Raw genomic sequence first — 13,420 nt, 5'->3', positions numbered from 1 at the left:
TACAAGAGAGAAATAAGGGAAATTAGCTTGGGGGGAAACCAATCCAGGTAAGAGCGTGAAACATAAATCCCAACTAATCCTGTCAAACGCCTTCTCAGCATCCAGGGTTATAGCTGCGAGAGGAGAGCTAAAGGAAGGAGCCTTGCTGAGAATATTAAAGAAAACCCGAGAGTTATCTGAGGAAAGACGCCCTTTGACAAAGCCCGATTGCTCAGGGCCAATGAGTTCAGGAAAAATAGGGTCAATGCGCAAAGCTAGCAATTTAGCAAATATTTTATAATCAGTATTTACAAGGGAAATGGGGCGGTAATTCTTGCAGAAAGCAGGGTCTTTACCTTCTTTAGGGATAAGACATATCATTGCTTCTTGGAATGTACCTTGAGAGAGACCGTCGGTAATAAAGGAATTAAAGAGGAGGAGCATACTGGGAAGAAGATGTTTTGAAAAATGTCGATAGAACTCAATGGTGAAACCATCCGGGCCAGGGGCCTTACCATGTTTCAGGACGGAGACTGCGTGAGAAATTTCTGCTAAAGAAATATCCGCTTCAAGCGAGTGAAAGTCAACATGAGAAGAAGGAGGAGGAGCGAGTGAGTGAAAATAAGAGGAGAGATCCGAAGGAAGTGGAATAGATTCAGGAGTATAGAGCTGTTTCAAACTCCTGTAAGATATAAGTATCTTTGAAAAGAGACGTACCAGAAGAGTCAGTAATGGAAGAAATCCGGGTTCTATCTTGTCTAATCTTCAAATAGTTAGCCAAAAGTTTCCCCATTTTGTTTTGACCTCCATAATAGCGGGCACTACTTTTTAAGAGATAGGAAGACGCGGCGTCAGTAGACATTTTGTTAAAAGTAATCTTGGCCGAAAGAAGGTCTTTTAGAGATGAATCCGAGGGAGTACGATAATAAGAGTATTCAAACTTTTTAATCTTGGCAAGGAGGAGGGAGGACTGCTTCTCAAAGCATTTTTCTTTTGAGAAACATAATTAATAATGAATCCTCTAGCAGCAGCTTTGAATGAGTCCCAAATCATAGTTGGAGAAGATTCAGGAACGGAATTAATGAGAAAGAAATCATCTGCGAAAGAGCTGAATTGGCCAGAGAATTTGGGATCATTTAGACGGGAATTATTGAATCGCCATCTTCCAGAAGGAGGGGAGAAAGGAATAAGGTCAAAATCAACTATAACAGGGGCATGATTGGATATTAGGATGGAACCTATATCAGAGGAAAGAACATGTTGGGTCAGGGACTGACTGAGAAACAGATAATCAATACGAGATTGAGTTTTGTGAGGAGGGGAGAAATAGCTATATTCTTGGAGATCGGGATGGCAAAGTCTCCAAATGTCAGTTAGGGAACTTCGTTTAATGGCGGAAGTAAATTGGTTATGCATTTTCGAAGCAACAAATTTAACAGGGGAATGTCTGTCAAGAATGGGGTCGTGGACTTGATTGCAATCGCCACCAAAAATAATATAATTATCAGTAAAAGAGAGGATTTTGTCTGAAATAAAAGGCCAAAAGGTATTGTTAACAGAGACGGGAGCATATACATTAAATATAACAATAGAAACATTGTCAACAGTCAAAGTGGTGATCACCCAACGACCATCAGAGTCTATTTCTTGGTGAGTGACAGAGACCTTAAACTTTTTGTGAACTAGGATAACAACTCCATTCTTTTTCCCTAAAGCAGGAGAGGAAAAGACGTGACCTACCCAAAGACGTTGCTATTTAGCAGCTTCAACATCGGAAAGGTGGGTCTCTTGTAACAGAACAATGTCAGATTTCATTCTAGCCAAGTGCGAAAGCACTCGTTGTCTTTTAATGGGATTATTCAATCCTTTAACATTCCATGAAATAACTCGGAATGTAACTCATGAAAAACAACTATGCTGGAGAAAAAAGCATACAATGCAATAAACGAGCATGAAACCAAATTATGCAATAACCTGGAAAAGAAATGAATCTGAGAGAAAAAAGAAGGAAGAAGGAAATGGAAATGGAGATGAGAAGAAATGAGAGCAGAAGGGAGGAAATGGAGAGGGAGAGGGAGAGAAGGCATCAGAGGAGGAAAATAGAAGAAAAGAAATAAGAGAGGAAAAGGAGGGAGATGAGAAGGAGAAATAGTGCGAGAGGAGGACAAAAATGATAGAAAAAAGGTGCAAGCAAAAGATAGGGAAAGATGTAAAGAGTACATCTTACATAGAAACAACCAGAGGAATACAAAAGAGAAGAACATACCTACAAAACAAGTATCCAAGGATGCGAGGGGAGGGGAAGAGCCAGACGGGACGGTTGGCACAGCCGGGAACAGACAAGACGGAGGACCGGGAGGCACCACATCAAGGAAGGGAAAAAGCTGTGGGAGAAAATATAAACACAATATGAAAATTCGAAGTCAAACAAGAACGATACAGGGAGAGTCAGAACATATAATATTCAACCAAAGTCATACAAGAACGATACAGGGAGAGTTAGAATATACAATATGCAACCATCAAGACATGGAATACTGCGACAACAATCAAAGATGGGAACATATAAAAAGGGAATCAGCCAACGCTGGAGGAGGAAGCGTCCATGGATTCGGTGTTATGAGCATTTATGAAACTCTGGAGACGGAGCGGGTCTTCGTAAGTAGTGGTCCTGTTGTTAAAAGTAACCTTAAAAAGGCAGGGATGTAAAAGACCATACTGAGCGCCCATTGCACGAAGAGCAGCTCTCAAGTTGAGAAAGGCCTTCCTCCTATTCGCAGTGGCTTTGGCGTAGTCCTGGGCGAAGAATAAAGTGGATCCAGACCAAGTAACACGTTGAGAGGATTTGGCAGCAGAAAGGACCTTCAATAGATCTGTGTACTCCAAGAAATACAGGATTACCCCTCTAGGTTTCGGTGAAGGAGCAGTAGATGAAGCTGGACGACCCAGTCTATGCGCTCTCTGGATGTTAAGAACAGTGCCCTCTGGCATACGAAGAACTTTGGGAATAAAGGATTTAAAGAACGTAAGTGGATCAGACCCCTCCTGTCCCTCCTCAAGGCCGTAAATGCGTAGATTATTACGCCTATTACGATTTTCCAACTCCTCCACTTGACGTTGAAGCAGAGAAACTTGAGCTTAGAGAGGGGAAATTTTAGTGCAAGTGTCCGTGATGGAGGAAATGGACTGTTCAACTGCCGTGACTCTGTTATCCAGTTGAGACCAAGTGTCAGTGAGAACTTGCAATTTAGCATTAGTATCCTCCAATTTGGAATTGGTGTCCTCCATAAAGGGAGGCAATGCCCTAATCTCCTCCAGTAATACCTCCATTGAGACAGGTGAAGAGGATTTCGGAGGCGAAGATGAATTCTGCCTTAAGCGTTTGGTCAGAGATTTCCCAGAAGGCATTGACGCAGTTTCAGAAGCTGCCATGTCGTCAGCCGGGGGAAGAGAGTCTTGTAGGCGAGAAAATTGAGTAAAAACCTTTGAGTTTTTGCTAAAAATATGCTTAGCTGTAGTTACTGTGGAAAAGGAGGCTTTGGACCTGCCCGTGTAGAGAAATAACAAACGGTGGCTAAAAAATGCGATGAGGAGGAAGAAAAAGCACAAAATGGCCTCCACAAATTTTCATTTACTGCAGGCAAAGTCAACAGCGCTGTAAACGTGCAAAAAACCTCAAATTAGCCCACAAAGCAGCGAGAAAGCAGGAAAAAAGGCATTTAGCATCCCAGAAAGCCACAGCAACCCATTGTGAACTTGGGAAATCGGCACCTCAGCGCTGCGTGTAGAAACAAAATGGCGGTCGCGATATAGCGACAGAAGAAGAAGACTCACATTGTCCGAAAAATGGTGGAATATTCATTGAAAATGGGCTGGAGAGGTCTGGGGCCGTTTAGCAGAAGTTCCGACGTCGCTCCATGAAAAAAGATGCGCCGAGGCAGCACGAAGTGGAGACAGCCGCCCGGTCCCGCCGAGGAGCCTCACACGGGAGCCGCCATCCCCGTCAGGCGCTAAGCCACGCCCCCCGGTGGATGGCACTTTTAAGTCGTACCCTCCACCATTCAGTCAAACATACTCAATACAGTGTTAGTATCAAAATACAAACATCCCATGTGTGTATGAACTGTTACCTAACAAACAAAGTACAACTAACAATGAAGTTTCAACACATATAAAAAACTAAACTACCAACCTTAACCCACACAAAATCATCATAGGTTTTGAGCAGGCAATGATTCTGACCATGTTTAAAATATCACACTGCAATTTAAGCGTGCTGCTGCCAATTTAACCAGAGCATATGTGGGCACCTAAAAAAATCCACCCATAGTGTAGAATATGCAATTGATCTATAATTTGCACATGACTTATCAGACCTAGTAGCTTCAGCATACATCCCTGTAACAGAAGTTACTAAATATTATGATATGCAAATTGAATCCTCCATTATGAATAACATGAAACAAAACTAGCTTCATGAATAGATCACTTTGGGAAAACTTGGCTTGGCTGCCAACACCAATCAGGCCACAGACTCGAACCCAAATATCACATTGCATGGTGGAGTGCTGATGACGGGCAGTTGGCTGACGAGCCTGGGACCCCGCACCTGCGCGCCTGAGTGGTACTAAACCTGGCAGATATTTGGCAGCCACCGGCAACTCCAGAACACGGCCTATCCCTGCTGACGAGGGGTGATACCCCGAAACACGTGTCCAGGAATGGCAAAGATAGCGAAGATAGCAGATAATCGAAAGAAGATGCATCGCGGAACACGTAACTACATTGACCACAGTCCTTAGGGGCGATACCACTGGTGTGTGAGTAGTGTGCGACCCCACCCCCAATTGTAATGTTAAAGCTCCCTCGAGCAGTTGGCTGAAGAGCCTGGGACCCCGCACCTGCGCGCCTGAGTGGTACTAAACCTGGCAGATATTTCGCAGCCACCGGCAACCCCAGAACACGGCCTATCCCTGCTGACGAGGGGTGATACCCCGAAACACGTGTCCAGGGATGGCGAAGATAGCGAAGATAGCAGATAATCGAAAGAAGATGCATCGCGGAAGACGTAACTACATTGACCACAGTCCTTAGGGGCGATACAGCTGGTGTGTGAGTAGTGTGCGACCCCACCCCCAATTGTAATGTTAAAGCTCCCTCGAGCAGTTGGCTGACGAGCCTGGGACCCCGCACCTGCGCACTTGAGTGGTACTAAACCTGGCAGATATTTGGCAGCCACCAGCAACCCCAGAACACGGCCTATCCCTGCTGACGAAGGGTGATACCCCGAAACACGTGTCCAGGGATGGCGAAGATAGCGAAGATAGCAGATAATCGAAAGAAGATGCATCGCGGAACATGTAACTACATTGACCACAGTCCTTAGGGTCGATACCGCTGGTGTGTGAGTAGTGTGCGACCCCATCCCCAATTGTAATGCTGATGACAGCACCGTGTCCCAAGAAGCAAAGGCAAATAACACTGTCAAAAGGTGACACAATTCTTTCAAATGAACACTTGATAGAAGCGACACAACACTATACCAAGTCCTAGAAATGGAAAAAAAAGAATAATGCTACCTGGAGCTAAGAATGAAACAATCCATAACCCAACTCAAACCAAAAAACTCCAAACTATGCAAATGAATGCACTCCTACCGTGTAAAGTAAGACTCTGTGCTAATAACCAGAGCCTACCGTATCCAGACTCAATGACAAGTCTACTTTTAAAAATACATGCTAAAAATGCAATACCCTATAATACCCTAGCTAATTTCAAACCTCAACCTAAGTTTAAACACCTCCCACTACTATTGAACATTATTATTCCAAGAATGCCCATGATTATATGATAGACGGCCACTATTAGGCCAAGCATATTGTCAGTATTCACAATATGGCAAGGATATCTATCATTATGCTATGATTAGTCTAAGCATGCTCATGATATGGCAGGATTTACCATTATTATGTCAGTGCTAATATTATGTCAGGTATAGTTATAATTGTGCAAGTGACAAACCCATTATATTAGTAGCACCTTATATAGTTGATGTTCCCTAACACAAGGAATGGCCTGTAGGGGTAGACAATGTATTTCAAGAGGGGACACAACAGCAAACATATACACAACACATATATAACAGCACACATATCTGTACTTATCCACAGAATAACATTTAAACAAACACACACATACATGTATATATCATTCTGACCATTTAAGGCAAACGAGAATATTACCTGTCTCCACTCTCAATCCAGCCTCTTCTCTCATTGGCTGCAGTGCTTATCACATACTTCCACTCTGTCTCTGGCTGTCGCACACTGTAGTGACTCCACTCTAACTATCGCTGGCATTACTTTTCTGCCCCAATTTCCAGACGCACTGTATGATCACTAGAATGGGGCTTACATAGTGACCAATTTCCACATGATTTTGCTAAATTGAGAGTGGAGACAAGTAGTCATGTTGCAGTTATGGAAGGCTGTCCTAGTGGATGGCTATATGTTAACATGTGGCCCTACCATTGATTTGGCTGCAGGACACTTCAAGGACATAAAGATGTGTAGTACCAAACTCAAAATGGCTAGACCATCTGAATTACGTACTGTGCTGGGCTACACTTCAGGAAGCTACTTCCAGGGTACTAGCGGGCTAACAGTAGCTTTTGACCTATCCATTGGAGACATCTGCTCTATATCATGCACTGTTTCTTTCGTAATAAACACTCACCAGCCCAAAGTCATTCCCTTGATCTCAATGACTCTTTCTGAGTCCTTGCTGGGCAGAACTGCATTTACTAGAATAACAGGGCCCCAGAAGGCAGTCCCTGCAACATGCTCACCTGGCCAACAGCATCATCGTGCTATAAACACGCTCAGCACTCCCACAGGCCCTGTCGGACTTGATATGGCTTTCTTTTGGTACTCTCACTGAACTTTTGAGCACCATTGAGGAAAATGTTAAAATGTGCCTGGACCAGTTAGGGAAGGGCATTGTGCCATCCGCTCAGGCTCTCTCAGCTGGAGAGAACGCAAGTGCCTCACAGCCGATAAAAGGTCCAAATATCGAGCTCCCAGCCCAATTTAAACCCTCTTTACCTTCCCCTGATGTGTCCAGTACCTCAACTGCACTTCCTCCAAGTATATTTCCATCTAGTACAACTTTGAATAACCGCAGACACATTTCCTCCTCCTTGGCTCAACAAGTCTACATTGCTCCTAAGAACCTGCCCATTACAACATGTGACATTTACCCCATCCCACTATTAACCCTTCCATGCTCATGACCGAACGGTTCCGTCATGAGCGTCGGTTGAGCTGTGCTCATGACGGAACCGTTCCGTCATGAGCCCATAGGCTCATTAGAACCTTCAGCACAGCGCGAAAATTCGCGCCGCGCTGAAGGGGTTAACTAAGGATGCTAACAACGCTTCCATACCTATTTCTAAATTTGATCGCTTGAAACTTCCACCAGCTGCCACCCCCATGCAGTGATTTTGGCCAATGTACCCCCTGCTCACACCTCTGCACCTGAATCTTGGGTCTCACTAAGGAATAAATCCATAAATTGGCTAAATGCAAAGGTGGGGTTAGCTGAAGTACTTTTTTCAGATCATACGATGATCAGAAAGGTTAAATGGGTTGGGCCAGGGAATACAATTATGGATGGTGATTGCTTTCTTTTACATCCCAAATGCTAGTTGAAACTTTTCTGGAGAGAGCTAGCTCCTTGTTCTGTGCCACAAACCAAATTGCAGTTTTACCACTTGGCTTCTTTTATTGGCCCAAGAACTTTATTCACACTTCCCAACATCGAGCTCGGTTCAATCAGGCTCAGTTCACTGCGCCTTTACCACCCTTTACAACTCACTTCCAACAGCCAGCTCGGTTTAACCAGGCTCAGTCCATTGCTCCTTTACCCCCTTTTACAAGTCAAAATAGGTTTGAACGTCTGACTACTCTTAACAGAGAGGACAGACAGACTGATTTTCCCACTCTAAGCAAGGGCACTCAGCGTGGGCATTCTATTTTACCCAGTGGTAGAAGTGGGCAGGATCGGAAGGGCACGGCGTGCCCCTACTTTAAGAAATGATTTCAGTCCATTCCCCTACTTCTTTGTATTAAAACAGTGTCCCAGGACTGCAGGAATAGCCATACTTTAAAATTACATCTTTATTTTTCAGCCAGTGTGGTGCACCGTGCACATCGAGGAAGGCCTCTGCAGTGCCCCCAGCATTCCCGATCCCTCTGAGTCTAGGGGCCTCAAAGAGACACTGAAAGGGCCATCAGTCTTAGCGTGCCGCGTAAACTGCCACCTCTGATGGCCCTGCTGCTGCCGCGATTCACCCTTTGCAAGTAGCAAAGCAAAGCTGCAGTGATTTACAGCTCATTACTGCCGAGGCTACCTGCCTGCCCCAACTGTGACCAATGCAATGGTAAATAATGTTTTTAATTAGGAGTTTTTGTTTGCAGTGGAGTGCTTATTCTGCCGGTTTTTTGTTGTGTACGTTTCCTACTTGATAAAACGTGTCAGAATGAGTGGAGTAACATTTTATTTATTAACTGTATTATAACAGTGCTAGCCTGTGTGCTGTGAAGGATGCAAAGGTGTTTTTGTTTGCGATTTAACCTGCATTTTTATGAGCGATGTGGACGGGAGGGCAAACAAAGTTATGAGCATTGTTTATTAAAATAATGCTTTTTTTGTTCTTGATGTTAATATGACGTCAGGATATCTCTTCACTCCCTTGTGAAAACAAAATAATGTGTTGACTAGAACGGGAAGCAATTGAGTGTAGGTTTTAAGAAACTAATTTTTAGAAAAACCTCACCTGTGAATCTTAATGATAAGTAAACTTCACTAATTATTAATATTTGGAATATAATGAGCAGAAACAGGTCCAAAAAGGTTTATGTAGATAATAATGTAACACCAAGCAGGTGAGTCATACAAATAATAATACTGCAGGACCATTACATATTTCCTGGAAGATTGATTAAAAAGCATACTATTGAGCTAGGCAGCACACACTAGTTATTACAACTGGTAAAAACGTAAGCAATAAGGAACAACATGGTCACACAGCTATTTTGCTAACAAGAAGTGCACTGAGTAGCGGAATATAGTATTGTTATTAGAGTACAATGCGTGCAGGACGATAAGCAGCTGAGACACAGATAGCATCATGAGATGGGTGAAGGACCCCAACCCCGCAGTGACACAGATACAGTGTGATCTTCTTGTGATTGGTATAATTTTACGAGAGGGTATCCATGATTTTATAAATTAATATTAGTAACATAGGGCCATATGTAGGTGGCCAAATACCGGTCGGTAACGGCCGATTTCGGCCGTTACAGACCGGTATTTGTAGTTTCAGATGTGGGGGCCAGAAAATTACTGATTCTGTAAATTTACCGAATCAGTAAATATACCGATTCTGTAAATTACCGAATCGGTAAATGTACAGAATCGTTAATATGGGATGTAGGTGGCACTGGAAACAGTGCCACGGGCCCTTAGGAATTCGTTATTTACCATGAAATACTATTGCATGGTAAATAATGAATTCCTGTGTACATGCACATCTGTACATGTACACCTGTGCCATGTGGCACACATATATGCCCTAAGCGCATGTATGTGTGTCACATGGCACACAAGCCAGAAACAGGGGTGCAACAGGGTGTCAAAGTGACACCCTGTCCCCCTTGACAATTCGGTAAATTTACCAAATCGGTATTTACCGATTCAGTAATTGCTATTGATTCCTATGGGCCTCAAGGCCCATAAGAATCAATGGCAAATACCGAATCGGTAAATACCGATTCGGTAATTACCGAATAATAACGATTCGGTAATTGATACCGAATAATTACCTACATGGCATTTAGCGATTTGTAAATACCGAATGGGTAAAATTCGGTATTTACGACTCGGTAAATGCCATTTACCTACATATGGCCCATAGTTGTGTACTTACAACTAAAACAATTACCATTTTTAACAGTCTATTGCAATTAAAATTCAGACGTAAATCTTACACATCTCAAAAGGCACAGATATGTTTTTTTCAATATAACTCATCACATTTATGTGGAATGTATTAACAACTTAAGAGTTACCACTACACTATCATCAGCACAGGCCTGATTCACCCTAAACTAGGAAAGATTCCACTTGAGCAAATTAAACTCTCTTAATTTTGCAAGCCAGAAACCATAGTTGAACGTACAGATAATTGCCAAATAACTGGTATCACTGGGTTATAAATATGTCTAATTTGTTCACTTTTCCACAAAAGGGTATAAAATGCTAGTGACCTTAATCCAACATAAGGGAGTAGCAAAGGCAAAGGTCCTTGATCAATAGGGTCTGGATCATGTAGTGTAACCACAAATGTTGAGAAGTATCAAAACTGCCCCTCAATAATACAAAGCTCAGTCAATATATGCGAAAATACTGAGCCTAGCTATAATGAAAATGTGTACTAACTAAGGTCCAATGCTGCTTTTGAACAGTCTTAGTGGACAAAGATGATACCAAAGGGGATGATGGACAGAGCGTTTGAGCAAATCAAACACTCACCCCCAGTCAACTGATCTGGGTTTAATCCATCATCATTCTTTTGCTCACTCCGCCACACAAGTTTATACCTGGCCATATGCAATTCAGTCTGGCCCTGTGCCTCATGGGAACCGTCCTGCCTGAACAGCCAAGCCATATCTTTCCTGGACCGAAAACAAGCATCCGGGGACTGGTTTCTGGCTAATCAGCCGTCATCAGCCGGGCTAGCTTGAATCCAGTGGCAAAGTGAGTAAGGGACCCACGCCTGGGCATACCCTGCCAACTTAGGGCGAACAAAGCGATACCAAAGGGAATCAAGCTATCCTGGCTGAAGAGGGGTTAAACCCCAAAACCGGTTCTAGGATGCTTGTTTCCAGTCCAGGGTGGACCTGGCTTGGCAGTTCGGTATGGACTGTTCCCATTGAGCGCAGGGTCCAGACTGATTTGCATATGACTGGGTTCAAACTGGAATGGCATGGTGAGCAAAAAAACGATGGATTTAGGCTCAGCTCTCTGTACTGGGGTGAATGTATGAAAGTGTTCTGCATTCTGTCCATCAATTGTTCATTTTGCATTAGTGGACAAAGATTTCGGATGCCATGCCTCACCTGTAGCCAGTCACGCAACTGTGCTTTTTTAAACACATAAAATAATCTCCACTCCTTAAGAAATGCATCATTATACCCAAAATGCACAGTTTTGTATACATAATTTTATCCCAATCTACTACGGACGGTATGTAACAGAGTATTAAACGATAATAAAGAGCATATGACTCTATGAAGTGCACACAGTTGCGCAAATCAACTGCAGATTTTTTTTGTTTAAAGCGTCATAGTCAAACTCTCTATAGTTAAGTGTGAGAAGTTGGCCTGGCATATGATGTTCACTATTCTAGTGGGCACCTTGCACCAGTCCAAATGACCCTTATTGATGGTAGGTTTAAAGTCAACCTTATAGAAAGCTATCCTAGTGGTAGCTGTGGAGAGCAGCCTTCAGTCTAAGACTTGGAGGAAAGTAAAGCAGGTTGTTTTACCAAGTCTATAATCTCTCGAATGATCAAATGAAAGAGCACCACACAAGGTATATATATAAAACATATGCATTTATTCTAAACACAACCCCCCAAGTCTCTTTATGAGGCTAGAGGTCAAAGTATTTATTTATTTCTAAACTTCTAGAGCGCGAACAAATACCACGAATGGTGTCTCGGCGCTGGGCAGACAGAAAGGCACTTCCTGTGCATTATTGAGTGAATAACCAGGTCTTCACTTGCTTTCTGAAGAGCAGCAGTGAGGAGCTGTTTTTTATGTGATGGGGCAAGGAGTTCCAGAGCTTCGAGGCAGCCACCAAGAAGCGTCTGTCTCCCCAAGTGACAGTTCTCACTCGTTGAATGCATAGTAATGCGGATGAGGCCGATCTTAACGCTCTCTTGGGAACATACAGCTGCAGTGATTCCCTAAAAAAGTCGGGTCCTTGGCTATTCAGTGCTTTGTATATAATACACAAAGCCTTGAATTTTGTTCTTTTTTTTACTGGGAGCCAGTGCAGTTGGTAAACGACGGATGAGATAGGCACGAACTTGGGAGTTTTGGTCAAAATTCGTGCAGCGGCGTTCTGCACCATTTGTAACTTTTTGAAGACCTGCTCCTGAGCATTCAGCAGAAGCCCATTACAGTAGTCCACCTTGGATAACACCAAGGAGGACATCAGGGTTTTCCCTGCAGACAGGGGAAGGTAAGGTAGTAGCTTTTTCACTTTCCGTAGCGTAAAAAAGGAAGAGGAAACTACTGCATTGGCATGATTAGTGAAACTTGATTTGTTGTCGAACAGCACTCCTAGGTTTCTGACCTTTGAGACTGGGATGGGTGGATTGCCCATTTCCGGTGGCCACCAGATCGGAGACCAAGATGGTTTTAGGTCTCCAAACACCATTACCTCGGTCTTATCGGTGTTTAGTTTTAGACAATTACTGTCCATCCAATGACTGATGGCTCTCATGCCCGTCTGAAAGTTGGCTGCCACTTCAATCCCGTTTTTATGCACTGCCAACACCAACTGAGTATCGTCGGCGTACGAAGTCACTCCCATTCCATGGGTTTTAATGACCCTCGCCAAGTCCGACACATAGATGTTAAAAAGTGTCGGACTCAGCGAGGATCCCTGGGGGACTCCGCAAGGCAGCATAAACGTTGGTGAATAGAAGTTCCCCATCTTTACTGACTGTTCTCTGTTGGCCAGGAAAGAGGCCAGAAGCTCCGCAGCCTTGCCCTTTATGCCCATGGCTGTGACACGGTCGATCAAGATGTTGTGATCGACCGTGTCAAAGGCCGCTGAGAGATCAAGCAGGATCAGAACAGCCGAGCCACCCTGGTCCATGATCTGTCTGATCTCTTCAGAAGCCTTGATGAGCGCCGTTTCCGTTCCATGTCCTCTCCTGAACCCAAACTGGGTGTTATCTAACAGGTTGTTATGATCTATGTAGCTAGCCAACTGTTTGTTTATAACTTTTTCAAGTATTTTTGATGGATAAGGAAGGGCTGCTATAGGGCGATAACTTTTTAACTCCAAGGTGTTAAGGGTGGGTTTCTTTAGAAGTGGCTTTATTATAGCAGTTTTCCAACTTTGAGGATATTTTCCTGATTCGCAGATGGAACTGCAGATGTTCTCCAAGATTGGTGCTACCACATCAGATGTTAGTTTGATGATGGTTGGTGGGCAAGGATCCAGAGGGGAACCTGACATAGTTGTTTTAATGAGATCTTTTATTTCAGATAGTGATGGAGAGAGAAATTCATTCAGAGAGAAGGATGTGGATTGTACGTTCTTGGTGCTATCTGAAAGTTCCCCAGTCATGATGTTATTAAAT

Source organism: Lissotriton helveticus, chromosome 2_1 (assembly GCF_964261635.1).
Source record: "Lissotriton helveticus chromosome 2_1, aLisHel1.1, whole genome shotgun sequence".
Classification (NCBI taxonomy): Eukaryota; Metazoa; Chordata; class Amphibia; order Caudata; family Salamandridae; genus Lissotriton; species Lissotriton helveticus.
The sequence above is the reverse complement of the archived record's forward strand: the minus strand, read 5'-3'. Positions refer to the sequence as shown.